The sequence below is a fragment of the Letharia columbiana genome, assembly GCF_014066305.1.
Source record: "Letharia columbiana isolate WasteWater2 chromosome Unknown Sc0000013_s0, whole genome shotgun sequence".
Lineage (NCBI taxonomy): Eukaryota > Fungi > Ascomycota > Lecanoromycetes > Lecanorales > Parmeliaceae > Letharia > Letharia columbiana.
The window spans coordinates 652,289-671,923 of NW_023501052.1; positions in this window are offsets into that span (position 1 = coordinate 652,289).

Here is a 19,635-nt window from a genome sequence, read left to right on the forward strand (position 1 = left end):
ATTAGAAGACTTATTATTTCTTTTATATTACTAAAATTAATTATATCTATTCTTATTATCTAAATTCTTAATCTCAAATTTTATCGCTTAATTAAGTATATTTTTATTTAATTAACTTATTCGCTTAACTCTTTATAATTAATTACTTATATTAATATTTTAATAATTTTAAAATATCTTTTTAAACGCTTTTTAGTAGATCTTTATTTATAGCTTCTTTTTAATATTAATCTTTTAATTTAATTTTTTTAACTTTATATTATTATAACTTAAATATAAAAGCGTAGCTTATTTATATAGATAGTTTAAATCTAATTAAATTTAACTATAATAAATAGTTAATTTCTTATAAACCGTCTTAAGAGTTTTAAAAAATTCTTTTTTTAAGAAACTCTCTTTCTTCTTAATTTTCCGAGTTTTTTATCTATATAGTTAAATAGATAATTATAAATATTAAAGACGTAATAAATTATAACCTTTTTTTCTCTATTTATTAATTTTATAAATTTATAAAAAGATCTAATAAGCTAAATTAAATATTAAATCTATTAGAAATTAATCGAAAATTATTTAGATATCTAAATTATAATTTTTATTTATAATTATTTTTTATTACTTAATCTTAAATAGATAGTTAATCTATTTTTTAAGAAGTATATAATATTAATATAAAGAAGTAGAGCGCGGATTAATATCTAATAAATTAAATTTTAACGAGTTTTAATATTTTAAAAGAGTTTAAAAAGATATCTCTAATAATATTACTTTTTTTTAGAAGATTAATATTTATCTAATATTAAAATATTTTTATCTTAAAGTTATTTAGCTTATAATATAAAAAAGATTTTTTTACGCTAGTCGTTAATATTAATATATATAATAATTTTTTAAATCTTAATATAATTAATAATATAATAATTAGAATAATAATAAGAAATATTATATTTTTATTAAGATTATCGATAGATTAATTATACTTACTTAAACTTAATTCTTATCTTCTTTATTATTTTAGCTTCTCTAAAATTTCTTATTTATTAAAATAATTCTAATATTATCTAGAAGTTCTTTTAAAATTAATTAAATAATATATATTATATAGAGAATATATTATAAATAATTTAAGAACTTAAATTCTCTAATATTAAGCGGATTATCTATTATAAAAATAGAAAGATAAATAATTAAATCGTCGAAGAGTATATTATTATTACTAGCGTTATTAGTTATAAATTTAAATATATAAAATACAATCTTATATTCTATAAGAATTAAATTAATAATATTTATAAGTTTTTAATTAATATATTTATCTTCGATATACTCGAAGTCTATAAGAATCTTATACTATTATTAATTAATATTAATAAAAAAATTAAGATTATTATAAATAATTAGCAATTATAAAATAATTAATAATTTAAAATTAAAGAGACTTTAATATTATTAACTAATAAATTCTTTAATAATCTCATCTTTAGCTCTATAGCTTTTCTTATTAATCGATTCTTTATAATAAATATTAACTTTAATTATATATTAGAATTAAAATAGCGTAAGAGTTATAATATTTTAGAATTATTAGTAATCGCAAATAAAATACTAATATTTACGATTTAGTAATAAAATTATTTTAGAAAATCTTCGCGTATAAGCTTTCGATCTTCTAATATTATAAGAAAATTTTAATATTATCTTTTCTAGAGTAAATAGTAAACTAGATATTTTATTTATTATTCTATTTATTAATAATCTATATCGTCTAATTTAGAAATATATCTAATTTTTATAATTATCGATTAAATTCGTTTATTATAAACTACTTAAATTAGATTTCTTAATATATTTCTTAAACTTAATATATATTATTATATCGCTTATTTCGTAATCTATAGATAAGTGAATTAAAATCTTATTATAGTAATAATAAATAATATATAGCTCTCTAGAATCGACGAGCGTATATTTATTAAATTATATTTATTTCTAGAATTTCTTAATTTCTAAGCCTTAATAAATAAGTTAATAATCGCTATTAGATTTAAACTAATTCTATATAATCTATACTATCTTTATCTACTACTATATTTATTATTTCTTATTATTAATATTAAAAAGAAAGTAAGATTTATTATTATTTTTATATCGAAATATATTTATTAATATCTTATATTAAGTATCGTTAATTAAGAAAGTTAAATTTACGCTAAATAAAGGTCTAGTTAATATCTTAAGATTAAGATATTTAAAGAGAAATTAAAAAGATACGTAAACGAATAAAATATTAGAAATAAAATAAAATTAATATTTAATATATAAATTCTATCTTCTCGCTATAATAGAAACTTATATCGCTTTAATAACTTATATCGCTTTAATAATATATCGCTATATTATTCTCGATATTTTAAATTAAAAACTAACTCTTTCTAATTAGCGTTATAATTAGTAATTATATATTTAAAAATATATAATAACGCTAATATAAAATTAATATTTAATTTTATTAATTTAAAACTCTAAATAGTCTAGCTATTAACGCTTCTCTACTTAATATAATATATACTCTATTTACTTTAATATTAGTATTTATTTATTACTATATTATTTTAACTATTAGAATTAAAGATTATATCTATTTAATTAATATTTTAATCGCTAATTATATTAATAAAAGTGTATATTAATATTTTAAAATTATTAAATTTATTTTATTAGATATTAATATAGAATTAAAATTTAATTTAAGCGCTTTAATAATTTAATTAACTAGATTAGTTACTATCTAAATCTTTTATATATAAAAATTAAATCTTTTATTGCGTTAAGATTATTCTTAAATATTAATATCTTTCTTATTAATATAACTCTCTTTTATTTAAGTAATATTATAATATCTTTTACTTAAACGTTAAAATATTAAAATATCGCGTTCTCCGCTTTTAATTAAGTAATATTATCTTTAAATCGATATTTTTAATTTTATAAAAATAGTAATTAGTTTATTATAGACGAAGACGAAAAAGAAATAATATCTTCTTCTATTTTTATAGTAGAAGAAGAGAAGAAAGTAAATAAATTAATTATAAGCTATATATAACTCGATATCTAAGAATAACGAATTAGTAAAGTTATAATATTAAAATAAAGAGCTCTTCTTATAACTAATAAATATAAGATTAAATAAAAATTAATTAAATTAATAAGATTATCTTTAATAAATATATCGCGTATATAAAGAATATCGAAATATACGAAATATAAGAGAGGGCGTATATATATAGCTATAGATATTTAAAGTATATTTAAAATATAAAAAGAAGCGCTTATATATAGCTCTACGATATATATTAATAAAAAAAAATTAATCTCTTTTTCTAATTAGCTTTCTAATTAATATTTAAACTTAATTTATTTTTAAATAATATTTTATTCTAATAAGATTTTAGTTATATAATATTAATTAGCTCGATAATAAATACTTAATATTATTCTTTTCTAATTCATCCTCTTCTTTCTTAAAAATACTTTTTATTATTATAATATTTATATTATAATATACTTATTTATTATAATACTATTTATATCTAGAGAAAATAAAATTATTTTCTTTATACTTTATAGTTAAATTAAATTAACGATATTATTTTTATAAAGTAAGTATATATCTAATAGCGTTATATCTCTTAATATAATAATTAATTATAATACTAATTATAATTTATTAATATATAATATTATTATTTATTAAAGCTATTAACTTAATAATTATAAAAATTTAGAAAATTACTAATAATTTATTAATTACTAATTTAGATTTATTTAAATTATTAAAGCGAAGTAAAAATAAAACTTCGCGAAGACGAAGATTAGAAGATTATATATAAAGTTTAAAAAATATAGCTATAAATAAAAAAAGTGCGTAATTATATTAATTATATATATCTAAATTAGATAATAAATTAATTATATACGTTAATTATATTATTACTAATTAGATTTAAAAACCTATATATTAAAGAAAATTCGCGAATAGTAAAAATTAACGAATTTAATTATTTCTTAAATTGTATTTATTTAAATAATAAAGAAGATCTTAACTTATATAACTTCAAAATTAATTAATTCGCTTCGAATTTAAATCTCTATATTATAAATACTTTAAGAAGCTATAAAGATAAAATTAGCGAGCGATTTTAATAATATAATTTACTCTTTAATAATTATAAATAAAGAAAATTACTAATTAATATCTAGCGGCTTAATTATATATATTTTATATAAAAAGAATTACTTTATAATTAAAAGATATATAACTTCTTAGATAATTATAATAAGATATAAGTTTATAAATAATAATATAGTATTATTAAAGTCTAGACGTAGTTTTTATAAAAAGAAAATATATAATAAATAAAAGGAAAATTATTCTAAGTTAAGAATAAGATATTCTAATTATTATTCTATTTATTACGTTTAATTAATAATATTTAGCTATTATATTTAATCTAATAACTTTATATATTTTATATTTATAAAATAAAACTTCTTAAATCGATTTAAATATAGATATATATCTATAAAAATATCACTGCTTTAGTAAAAGAGGCTTCTTATTTTAAAATCTATATTAAATTAAAGATCGTATCTCTACGCCCGATAGCTTTAATTTTTATAATTATTATTAATATCGCGATTAAATTCGTATAGTAATAGCACGCCTTTCTTATTAGTAGATATCTCTATATTTAATAACTTTAATTTCTATAATTATTATTAATATCGCGATTAAATTTATATAATAATAATACGTCTTTCTTATTAGTGGGTATCTCTATATTCGATAGCTTTAGTTTCTATAGTTATTACTAGTATTACGACTAAATTCGTATAGTAATAGCACGCCTTTCTTATTAATAGATATCTCTATATCTAATAACTTTAGTTTCTATAGTTATTACTAATATCGCGATCAAATTCGTATAGTAATAATACGTCTTTCTTATTAACGAGTATGTTAATAATCGTAAATAGCTAAAATATGATAGAAAATAGTAGACGACTCTTAGTAATATTCGATTCTAAATCTATAGCTTCTTTATCTTATCTAAAAGTAAAAATATTTATATCTAAAATTTAAAGTAAGTATATTTTAATATATAGTTATTAAATATCTAGATATAAATCTTCTAATTAAAAGATTAGTTTCTTTAGAGTTAACTAGTATAATTATAATAATAATTAAAAGTATAATTATTATATTATATAGCGTAATTTAATAGATTAAATTCGATAGACTTCGCTAATATAACGCTAGATAGATTTTAAAATATTAAAGCTATAAGTAGAAATTCTCTCTTTCTTTCTTTCTTAATATCTTAAATATTTTCTCTTATTAATATTTTATATCGTAATTATTTTATCTTATCCGCCTTAATCTAATTTAATAATAATATATTATCGATAATTATTAATCTTAATAGTGATTCTATTATATTACTATTATATAGAGATAGCGATATCGATTTATATACTAAGTCGATCTATTTAAAAAATAATATAAATCTTAATAATTTTCTTAATAATATAAATAATTAGTCGAATAATTATTTATTTAATCTTTATATTAAGGCTTTAAGTCGAAAAAATTTTTTAAAGTCTTTTAATCGTAAAAAGATAATTATGAAAAAAATCGAATAAGATAAGTTTTTAGTTATTCGCGCTTTCGATATAAAGATCGCAAGAAAGAGTATATCGAGATCTTTACTTATAAAGACTAAAAATCGATATTAAAAGTAAGAAAGTAAGTATAGTAATATAATATATTAATAAGTAATATATATATATAATTAATAATATTTTAGCTATTACTTTACGGGAGATTAAAAAATATTAGAAATTAACTAATTTACTTTTTTTAAAAAAGATCTTTCGCCCGTATAATACGGGAGATTATTAATACGATATTATTACCTTATCGTACTATACGAATTTAGACTTCTATATTAAATACGTTATAAGAAGCTATCGAAGCGACTCTAATATCGAAATTTCATTATATATTAGCTTTTTATTAAGTTATTATTCTATTAATAAATTATATAGTTAATAATCTCTACGCTATTTATAATAAAAGAGTTATATTAATAGTTAAGAATATAAAGCTTATATAAATAATACGTCGATATATAATAGAAGAAAGTATATAAATAATAAGAATAAGATAGTTAAAAGTGCTTTATTTAGATAGAAGAGAGTTAAAATACTTAATATAGAATAGAATTCTAGTTATCTTTCTAATTATCGAAAAATATATAAATTTATTCTTCTAATAACGATCTCTTTATATTCTCTTTATTAGCGAGAATTTTTTATTCGAATAGATATATAGCTAATAATTTCAATATAAAATATAAAATCTCGAATTTTTAAATCTTAAAGTATTATAAGTTAAATAATAGTTATAAATAATCTTAATATAAATTAGTTTAGAAGTAAGAATTTAAATATAATCTATATTATTAATAAGAAGATTATTAAGAAAGAGGTAATACTTAGCGTTAATCTATATAAATAAAATATAGTTAAATTATAAAACGCGCTTATAAATCGAATAAGAATTTGAATAACTTATAAATATAGATTTTTTTATAAAAGCTTATTAAGATAATCTATGAGAGTATAAAATCTCTATTATCTTTATATTCTTATATCGTCAATAGCTTTATTTATAAAGATATTTAATAAGATAAAGATATCGAGAGTAAAGATTAATCGATAAATATTTTTTTCTAATTTATAAAAATACGCTTAAAATCTAATTAAATATCGGGAATTAGAAATTTGTACTTAATTATTATAAAGTATTATTTTAGCTCTATATAAAGTCTAAGATTCGAGATCTAGATCGTAAAATTAACTACGTTTATTACGCGTATAAAAGAGAAGAAAAATATCGAATATAAGTAAGTAAAGAAACGCTTAAGGCGTAATAATAATTACTTTAACGAAGGATCTTAAATAACGATATTAATTATATATATATATTAAGAGTATAAAATAAGATCTTAGATTCTCGAACTCTATAGTATCGTAAGTTAAATAATAATTATAAACGAATTTAATATAAACTAAATTAGAAGTAAAAATTTAATATAATAATAGAAATTTAAAATATTATTTATAAGATTAAAGAAGAAAAAGTTAAAAAGTTAAGAAAGAAAGATAAGAGTAAATTTAATAGAAATATTAAAGCTAATAAGAAGAAAGATTTAAAGAAAAATGTATATCTAATAAATATAGATATCTAAGATATAAATCTTAATCGAGAAGTATTATCTATTTCTAGATATATCTATAAGTAGAAAGTACTTACCGCATAAAAAAGATACTATAATTAAAAAGAATTATATCTTAAAATCGACTATAACTCTTAATAGAAATATTAAAGAAGCTTATAAGATAGATAGCGTAAATAGCTAAAAACTTAATAATATAAAGTTATCGCTTCGCTATTACTAAGTATAAGAAATAGCTTTTATAAAGAATTAAGAGATCGATAATAAAGAGTTATTAAGTAATATATTAGTAAGTCTATTACTTCTTAATTATTTTAAAAAAAATTTATAAACTCTAAGAATTAGCGTTTAATATAAGAAAAAAGAATTTATATTATAAAATTCTAAGTATCTTTCTAATTAATAGATAGCGAAATCTATTATAATCTCTTCTTTTAAGCTCTTATACTTAAGTATTTATATTTCGATAATAAGAATAAAAAGCGATTTAAAATTTTATTATTATAGTTATTAGCTATTATTTGAAAGGTCTCTTCTATTCTATCGTCGTCTTTATCTAACTTCTATTTATTTAGCGTATAATTATAATTCTTTAATTATTATTTAGTCGAGCTTAATAAATCTAGAAAATTATTATTATTTATATTAAATTACTATACTACTAAATTCCTTTATACTACGCGCTCGATCTTATTAAAATAAATATATAAAGATAGTAAGTCAAATTTTAATTAATTAGTCTAGGTGATTTTTAGTATACTTTTATTAGAGAGAGAATAATAAATAAAAAGAATATTTACTATAGAATTCGTTTATATATAATTATATATTTTTTCAATCTAAAAATTATAAGTTAATAATTTTATATACGCGAGAAATAATAATAGTATATCTTATAATCGATTTTAGAAGAATAATTCTATATCGTAAAATCTCTATATTTATATATTTTAATTATATAATAAAGTTTATAATCGTAAAAGTTAATATATATTATTTTCGCTTATAAAAACTAATAAGCTCTTTACTAAAACTTTTAAATTATTATAAAGATAAAAAGTAATCTCTATTTATAAGATTATTTAATTATATTAAATAATCTAACTAATAACTTTAAGTTATTTTTTAATAATATACTTATCTCTTATTTTTCCTCTTTTTTTATTTATCTTAGAGTTATGAGATAGATAAAATTATTTAATATTTTCTTCTCTATTAAATCTTTCTATTATAAGATTATACTCTTATCGTTATTAATAATACTTTTTTATTTTTAATTATCTAAATTTAATTATATAGCTAATATAGATATATACTTTCTCTCTAGAATATTAAATAAAAAAATTATATATATTAATATCTAATAATATTACGATATAGTCGATTTTATATTTTATAGAAGTATATATCTTTAATCTCTTATAATATCTTTTTCTACTTCTCTAAACTTACGCTTTTAAATCTATCTATATTTTTAACTTTATCTCTCGCAATTAATATCGTACTAAAATCGATATTATATATTTTTTATAATCGAGCTTTAAGTAAGTTATATACTTTAAGAGTTATCGTATATCGATAAAATTTAATAATATAAGAATTCTAAGAGAGCTCTTCTATCGCTTTATATTTATAATTTTTAATATTAATTAAATAATTACGGGATCTTAATAGCGATAAAAATAAAAAGAATTTAGCTAAAAGACTATTATCGCGAAGTATTCGCTAAAGATTATCTATATCGTCCACTTCTATATATATAATTAAAATTATAAATTTAATTTTACTTTATAATAATAGAGGACTTTATCTTTTACTTTTAATAATAGATTATTTATAATTCTATTATTATTTATCTTCTCGCTATATAAAATTACTATTATATTAATTTTATAATATATATATCTACTAGATCTATAAACGATAGTATTTAAAAGATACTCTATGAGAAGAAAATAGAATATAACTTCTAAGTATCTTTCTAATTATCTTTCTAATTATTATAATATTATAATAAATAAAAAAAAAAAAAAAAGAAAGAAGTAGTATATAAAAAGTTTATCGTTTTTATTTTAATTCGTAATACTCGCGTAAAACTTAAGATAATAATTAATATTATAAAATTATAAGGTTTTTAAATAAAGAAGAATAAAATAGATATAATAAAAAACTTAAAGAAGAATTTAAGTTTAAATTTAAAGAAAAGTTTATAAGTTTAATTATATATTAATAAGTTAGTTAGCGATTAATAATTAATTCTATTAATATATATAATAGAATAAAATAAGATTAAATTTAAAAATCTTAAATTTATATATATAGTTAATTATAAATTTAGAATTACTACGCTTTTTAATTAGATCGACTAAGTTATCGTAAGTAAATAAATTAATATTTATAATTATAAAAAAAATATAGCCGAATAGCTCTAATTAAAAAATAGATATATATTATTTAATTTTAAAATAACTTTTTTATTTTCTATTAAAATTTTAAGATTTCTTTCTAAAATTATAGAACGGAATAAAAACTTTTAAATAAAAAAAGAATTTCTAAATTTAGTCTAATAATTATTAAAGCGTAAAGAATTTAAATATCGCTTATTAAAATTCGCTCGACAGTCGAATAGCCCGCTTACTAAAGTTCGCTTATTAAAGATCGCTTATCTATTTACTCAATAACTCTAATTAAAAAAATAATTATAAATTTAATTTATAGGCCTTTACTTATAAAAAATATAATATCTTATAGATTTTAATAGAATCTTTCATTTTTCAAGATAATAATAGAAATCTATTATTAAATATAATACTTATTAATTAAATAAGAAAATAAGATATTTAAACTATACTTATAATACTTATAATTTTATAATAATAGATTCTTTTTATAATTTAATAGAATATAATTTTTAATATAATATAATTTTCTAAAAGTATAAATTAAATACTTTATATAGTATTAATTATAAAAATAATTAGAATTCTAAGTCGAATACGAATCTAAGATTAATATAATAAATAAATATTTAATAGATTTTAATTAAAATCTTTTATTTTCTAAGATAATAATAAGAATCTATTATATAAATATAGTATTTATTAATTAAATAAGTAAGTATAATAAATATATTTCTATATTAAAACTATTATTATAATATAAATAATTTTATAATAATAACTTATTTTAATTTTTTAATATAATATAATTTTTTAGAATTATAAATTAATGATCTTATATAATATTAATTATAAAGATAATTAGAATTCTAAGTCGAGGATTAATATAATAATTAAATATATATAGATTTTAATAAAATCTTTTATTTTTTAAGATAATAATAAGAATCTATAAAAATATATAATTATTAATAATTAGATAAGAAAATATAATATATATTTATATTAAAACTATAATTATAATATAAATAATTTTATAATAATAAAAATTATTAATTCTTTAGTATAATATAAATCTTTTAAATTATAAATTAAATATATTATTATATAATATTAATTTTAAAGATAACTAGAATTCGAAATAGAATATAATCTTATAAATAATATTATAATTAAGGATTATATTATAAATTAAGAAAATTAATAATTTAATTATAAAGTTTTTTATTTTATTATTTATAGTAGTTTAATAGTCTATTTAAAGTAAACTATAAGCTTTTAATCTATCTTTATACTTATATATAACTTAATATTATATAATTTTAGAAGTCTATATAAAAGTAGTATATCTTTAATTTATAATATTACGCGTTTATTATAAATTGCTAATAGTTAAATATCTATATTCTATTATTAGCGAATTTCGTATAAGAATAATAAAAAGTCTTATTTGAAAAATTATTAGATAGAAAAGATTTTATCGCTTTTTATATTACCTCGATAGTAGAACTTTACTAATAATATTTAATATTATTTCTTATACTTAACGAAATTTCTTAAATAAGTTTTTAAAATAAAGCTTTCGAAATTAATAGCGTAGTTAACTTTTAAAAGTATTTAATTTTATAAAGGGTGATAGCTAGTAGGCTATAATTAGAAAGATAATTAGAAATATATATAAGATTAAATTTACTATCTAAATAAAATCTATATAATTTTCTTACTTTAAATATATAACTAGCGACGCTTTTTCTCTTATCTATACTTTTCTCGCTTATAATAGATTTTCTAGAAGTTTTATTATTCGATTTTCTAGCTGCTTTTACTACTAATAATATTTAAGATATTATTTTATCTATCGCGGCCACCGCGGAAAGTATATTAAATCTCCTCTTTCTAAGTTTTTTATTATATTTATTCTTTTTTAATAACTTATATATAGATAGACGTTTTTTAACTATTACGATTTTAATATTTTTACTATATATATTATTAAAATTTCTACTCTTATAGATAATATCTCGAGATTAAGAGATAGTTTAATCTTAAAATAGAGTGTTATTATTATTGCTAGATATATCGTTATCGAATATATATATTAATTCTTTATCTTTCTTAATATATCTCTAAGTCTATCTAATTTAGAAAATTAAATAATTAGAATAATAATTAGAAAAGAGAAGATTATATCTAAATTCTTTCTTATTATAATAATTAGAATTATAAGAGTTATTTCTTCTTCTTCTAGCTATATTAATTACTTATATATTAAAATTAATAAACTTATATAAATTCGTTATAAAACTTATCGCTAAGTCGTAATATTACTATTTTTATTATATATTAGAAGTTTTTAATCTCGAGCTTCTTTTATAGTAAAGTCTATCTCTTCTTCTTCTAATATAATTAAATTTACTAGCGAATTACTATCTAAATCTATTAATTAATTACTTTTAGAACTTCGTAACTTATTACTTCTAGAATTTTCTAATTAATTATCTCTAGAACTTTCTAGCTAATTACTTCTAGAACTTTCTAATTAAATATTTCTAGAACTTTCTAATTAATTATTTTAAGAACTTTCTAATTTATCGCTTTTAGAACTTTTTTAGAACCTTCTAATTAACTCGATATTTTTTTAGAATTAAGAAACTAAATAGCTAGTTAAGAGTTTATTAATAAAGATTCTTAATTAAAAGTATTTATATTTATTACTATATCTTTTTAAACGTAAATATAAAATAAATAATATTTTAAAAGTAAGCGGTCTAATTAATATTCTAATTATCTTTCTAATAATTCTTTAAAAGAGAAAACGCGTATAATAAATCGAAAGCGTAAAATAAAATCTTAAAAAAGATAAACTTATCTTATAGGATTCTTAGATCTAGATTTTTAGAAGCTTAAAATAGACGTTTATTATTATATAAAAGCTAGGAAAAGTCTATTATTAATAATAATCCTTAACTATTCTAATTAGATTATTAAATTTAAAAAAATTCAATTAAAATTCGACTTTATAATATTAAAAATTAATATCAAATATTTTTATAAATAAGATTTTGAAAAAACGCGAAAACGCGCTAGTAAACTAGCCTGTTTTTTTGATAGCGTATTCTTAAATTTTCTTATATTTTAGTCTTTTCTAATACTTTTTCTAATTATATTATCTTTTATAGTAATATAATTCTACTTAAATTTTCTTATTATTTCTATTATAATACTAATATACTCTTTATAATATATTCTTTAATATCTTATAATAAGCTTTTTATACGAAAATTATCGTTATAACTATCTTAAGTAAGAGTTTAATTAAATAAGTAAATTTATGTACTTTCTATTATTTCTTAATATTATAAAAGTTAATATTATTAATAAAGATAATAACTTTAATTCGCTCTATTATATTATCTTTAAAGAAATAAAAATATTTTAAAAGCTTAAGTAATAGTAAGATATAAAAAATAATAGATAAATATTTTAAAAATAAGAATATAGTAAAGTCGCGTTAAGTATTTAGTAAGTTTAAATATATATAAACTATTAAGAGTAATCTTAAGAAAATAAAATAATATAAATATAATAGCGAAATCTATAGCTAAAAAAAAACTTCTAGCTTTCTTTAAATATTAAATAATTACTTCTAAAAAAAGAAGAAAATAAAAGAGAGAATTATCGAATATATTATATATAATTAATATACTTATTATAAATTCTAATTATTATTATAATTATTCTAATATCTTTCTAATATTATAGCTAATATTTATATATAATATTTTATATATTATATTAAAGATAATAAATTTTATAAACGATTAAATTTATTAGATATAGTTTTAATTTTAGATTTTATTAAGAATATTAATATAAAGCGCGATAAGTAGCTCGATATAAAGAAAGAAGATAAAGATATAATTATTAATATATAATTAAATATTATTAATTAAAAGATTAAGCGATTTAAAAAATCTTTAACTTTTTTTAAAGAATATAAATTTCTTAATAATATTAATAGAAAAGATATAAGTATAAAAGATTAAAGTATTTATCGATATCTTCTTACTATAGTAACAAGTATAATAAACTATAATTAAATCTATTAGAAAGAAGATTAAATATCTAGAAATTTTCGAAGATATAATAAACTCTTAAAAGAATATTTATTTTTATTACGTAGAAGTCTTATATAATTTATAAAAATTTTCTTAGAAAAGAATTACTAAAATAATATTTATTAATATAAGTTTTTCTCTATATTAATTTTAATTTTAATATTCTAATCTATATTTAAATAGACTCGTTATTTATATATTAATCTTATTTATATTAAACTTACTTATTAATTATCTTTAATTATAAAGTCTAAAAAAGTTTACTATCTTTCTTTTTTATATATATTTTTTATTAAAATAAAATATATAGTTCTTAGAAACTATATAGTATAGGCGCTTAAGAATAAAAAAGAATAAATATTGCTATTAGAATCGACTAGATAATAATCTAAGAATTATAATATAATAAGATATAAATTTATATTTAATAAGACGAGCGAAGAGATATAAGAGACTTTTAAGCTTATTAATATTAAATTAATATATAAGAATATCGCTAATATATTTAAGCGATCTAAGTATTTTTATAAGAATATAAATTATTTAAATCTAAAATCTTAATAAGTTAATTATATAATTCTAATTCTAGATTAAAAATAAGAATATAAATATTTTTCGCTATTATAATTATCTTTAAATAATAATAATTAGAAAGATAATTAGAATTCTCTATCGCTATAAAAATATATATTATCGCGATTTATAATTTTTTATATAATAGATTCTTTTCTTAGCTAGATTATATTTAAAAGTCTTAAATAATAAGATATTATTTAATACGCGATTAGATATTTATATAAAAATAAGATATAAATTTTAATCTAATTAATAGACTTAATAAGAAAATAGAAGTAAGCTTTTAAGTAGATTAGATAAAATATAATAGATAAGCGATAAATAACCTTCTAAGTCTAATTATTATTCTAATAAATAGATTTATATTTTAATAATATTATATAAAAAAAGTACGCGAGCGTAATTTAGAGAAAGTCTAGAGTTTTACTTTTCGCGCGAATTATTATATATATAAATAAAGATAAAAGTTTAGATTATAAGAGTATAAATAATATCAAAGCTAAATAAGATATAAGTATTAAAAATAATTCTATTATACGCGCTAATAATTAAATAAACTTTATCTTTTAAACTATTTAAAAGCGCGATATAAAATTTAATAATAAGCTCTATTATAGTTTAGATATAATAATATTAATATATTAATATAATTAATATCGAGCTATTATAGAAATCTTAAAATATTAAATATAATTATATCTAGAAGATAAAATTATAAATCTTTATTAATATATAATTAATTTAATATATAGTAATAAAAAATCTATTACGAAAGCTACGCTATCTAGATTAATATTTTAATCTTAATTATTACTCTTACTATTATATAAGTAATATAAAGCTATCTCTTATTTAAGTATATCTAATTTCTTAATTTTAATTATTATTATAGATATTATTAATTTATTCTAGAATTATTAAATATACTTTTATATACTTTTTATATTCTTACTCTTTTTTTAATTAAATAGCGATTAAACTCTAAATTAAAATAAATACTTAGAAGAGAAAAGTTTATAAGTACTTAATTATATAATTTTATTTCTTTTATACTTTTTATAATTATTAGAATAATTAATAATATATAATTATATTTTATAATTATATATATAATAATTAACTAATTTAATAATTAAAGATAAATATATTTTTCTTTTTATTTTAAACGACTTAGCTAAGATAATTATAAGATTTAAATTCTTTTTCTATAATATAACTCGCTTTTTATATATTATATAAAGATAAATATTTATTTAAATAGAAATTATTAGAGCTAATTATAAAGCGTAATAATAAAAGATTTACTCTTAAACTAACGAATTAGAAAGACTTCTATTATCTTATATAATATTTTAAAAATAAATCTTTAAATATAATAGCGCTTTAATAGATTTTAATTAAGTATAATTTAATAAATTAGATATTAAAAGAAAGCTTTAAAATTATAAGATTAATTAATTTTTAATAATAATAAATCTCGCGTAAAGCTTAAGCTATAGCTCGCGTTAGTTATATATAATAAATATAATAATAATTAGAAAAATATATTATCTAATTTTTATTAATGTTTTAATATTATTAAAGTAAAGATAATATCTATTAAAGTAAAGATAATATCTATTAAAGAATAGCGATAGCGATTAAAGCGGCGATAATATCTAATAAAGACTTTACTTTAACGCTATATCTAGTACTCTAGAATAATATTAGCTTTTTTAAAGAGCTATTAATAATAGATTAAGCGTATATAAGTTAAGCTCTTCACGCGATCTATCTATATATTAGCTTAAAGTTATTAAAAGATAAAAAATAAATATATAACTTAATAACTATATTATACTTTTAATATTATTATAATAATATTAGATTATTTAAATAGAAGTCTAATATATAAAGAAGATAGTTTAATAATAAGAAGAGTTAATATAAAAAAGAAAGTCTTAGAGAAAAAGAAGAGAGGAAAGAAAAGCTTAGATATCTATCGCGTATATTAAATTTTTAGATTACTTTATATTATCTAGCTTAAATTAAATATTAATAAAATACTTTCTCTTTAATTTTAAAGATTTAAATTTAAGCGAATTACGTTTATTAAGCATTATTATCTAATATAATCTTAGCTACTTTTATAATAATTATAATTATTATTATAATTTATATAGATTAAAAGATAAAAGATTTAAAAGAGCGAGTTAGTAAGTAATTATTTTTATCTAATTTAACTAGCGCTAAACTATTATAACTTATTAAAATTTTTATATATTTTATTCTTACTTTCTTATCTTTAAGTCTTACTATCTTTATAAAAATAATTATTCTTTAAATTAAACTCTATAATAATATACTTATAATAGCGTATAATATATATTCTCTTTATTTCTAATATCGATACTTACTAGAATTAACGCACTTTTTAATAAAATAAGCTTTAATTAAAATTAAGAATAGCTTAATATTTATAGATATTTATATAAGCCCTTTAATTCTTTTATATATATTTACTAATTTATCTTTTTATAATAATTAAAGTAGAAGAGATTAAGTCTAATAATTTATTATAATAAATATTAAATATTAATAATAATAGCGATATTAAAGAGTTTTAATATAGATTAATTAAATACGATAATTAGACTTTTAATTAAAATAAAAAGCGAAGAATAAATTTAATTAAAATAAAAATATTAAGAGATCGCGATAGCGAATAAATATATTTATATTTAAGAAGAAACTAATTAAAAAAGTAAAGAAAGTTAATATCTTAGCTATTAATTACGCTATAATTATTAAAAAGTATAAAATTAAATATATTAATATATCGTTATTATAATAGAAGTAAGCTTTTAAATAAATTAGATAAGATATAATAGATAAGTAATAAGTAATTTCTAGTTCTAATTATTATTCTAGTAGACTTATATTTTAATAATATTATATAAAAAAAGTACGCGAGCGTAATTACGAAGAAGTTTAAAGTTTCGCTTATTACGCGAATTATTATATATATAAATAAAGATAAAAGCTCGAATTAAAAGAAAATAAATAATATCGAAGCTAAATAAGATATAAGTATTAAGAATAATTTTATTATACGCGCTAATAATTAAGTAAATCTTATTTTTTAAGCTACTTAAGAGCGTAATATAGAATTTAATAATAAGCGCTATTATAGTTTAGATATAATAATATTAACGCGCTAATTAATAAGTATCGAGCTATTATAAAAATCTTAAAATATTAAATATAATTATATCTAAAAGATAAAATTATAAATCTTTATTTATATATAATTAATCTAATATATAATAATAAAAAGTTTACTACTAAAAGCTACGTTATCTAAGTTAATATTTTAATCTTAATTATTATTATCGCTATTATATAAGTAATATAAAATTATCTCTTATTTAAGTATATCTAATTCTTAATTCTAATTATTATTATAAGTATCATTAATTTATTCTAGAATTATTAAATATACTTTTATATACTTTCTATATTTAATCTTTTTTTTATATATCGCGAGAAGATAGCTTAAAGAAATATAGCTTATTATATTAAGCTATAATACTTTTAAGAGAATATTAAGAAATATATTAACTTTTCTAAATTAACGATTTAATAAAAAGACTATAATTATAATATATATAATTTTATATTAGATAGCGATATCGAAAATATATAATAGATATATAAAATTATCGTCGACGACTTTAATTATAAAGTATTAGCGGATTTCGCGTAACTAATATTAGAGAAAGATAAGCTTTTCTTATTATTAGTAGATATAGCTCGCTTTCTTTTATATATATAAAGTAATAAAATATAATTATATTTAATTTTATATCTTATTAATTTAGCGTAATTATTAATTAGAATAATAATTAGAATATCTACTTCTAAATATAGAAATCTTAATCGAAATATTTTATATATATATTATTTTATAATATAATATTATAGATATATTATATCGTAGAATATCTCGTTAAGATTTTATATTATATTAGATATAAAATTATATAAATCTTAATAACTTATATTATATTAGAGTATAATATAATAGATTAATATTTTATATTATATTATATTTTTTTAATTAATAATTATTTATATTATTTATAATTATTTTTTTAATAAGATAATAATCGCTATTAATTTTAAATTTTTTTATTTTATTTTAAAAAAAATAATTATTTTAAATAGAGTTATTATTATTTATAAATATAGATAAATTAAAAATCTTAATTAATTTCTTTTTTAAATATCTAGATATATATTCTTCTTTAATTAAGAATAACTATAAATTGCTTTATAAATTATAAATTAAGATTATTAACTTTTTATTATAGAAAAGTTATATTCTTTTAAAAGTCTTAAGCTAATTAATTTATCTTCTTAATTAATCTATAAATTTAAAATAAATTATTTATAAATTAGTTCTTCTTTATTATAATAATTTATAAAATAATAATCTCTTAAATATCGTTTTATTTCTAATAGATTTTATTTAATATAAGTATAAATTTATCGAGTTAATTAATAATCTAATATTATAATTATAAATTATTAATAATATTCTAAAACGTATTTCTTAAATCTATCTTATTAGAAAATTAATTTTATAAAATTAATACTCGTTTAAATTTAATTTAATTTAATAAAATCTTAATTTAATTTAATTTTTTAATATTAAACTTTATTATAAGTTAAAAGAAGAAAAGATTTAAAATAAAGTTAAGAGAAGTTTAAATATTTTAAAAGAATAGATATTAGAGATATTAGATATATTAGAGAATAATAAAATTCTTTTAAAGTATATTAAAATTATTTAATATTAAAATTATTTATTTATTATAAAGTTTAAAATAAGATTCTTTCTTTATAAGAAATTAATATATTTATCTATTAATTACTTAAGATATTAAGAAGATTATAAATACTTTAAATTAGTACTTTTTTAAGTATACTTACTTCGCTTAGAGAATCTTTTATCTTATAGAGAAGTTATATATAAAGAAATTTAATAATTAATCGCGAAGAATAGTATTTTTAATTAATTATTACTCGATCGTTTTAAATTTAATTAAGATTTTATTTAAATCTTAAGCGTTATAATATATAAAGTTATATATTTTTATTTTTTTATAAATAATATTAATTAATTATTTCTTTTAATTTACTAGCTATACGAAAAATCTAATATCTTCTTTATCTCTTAATTACTATAAATTGAGATTATTT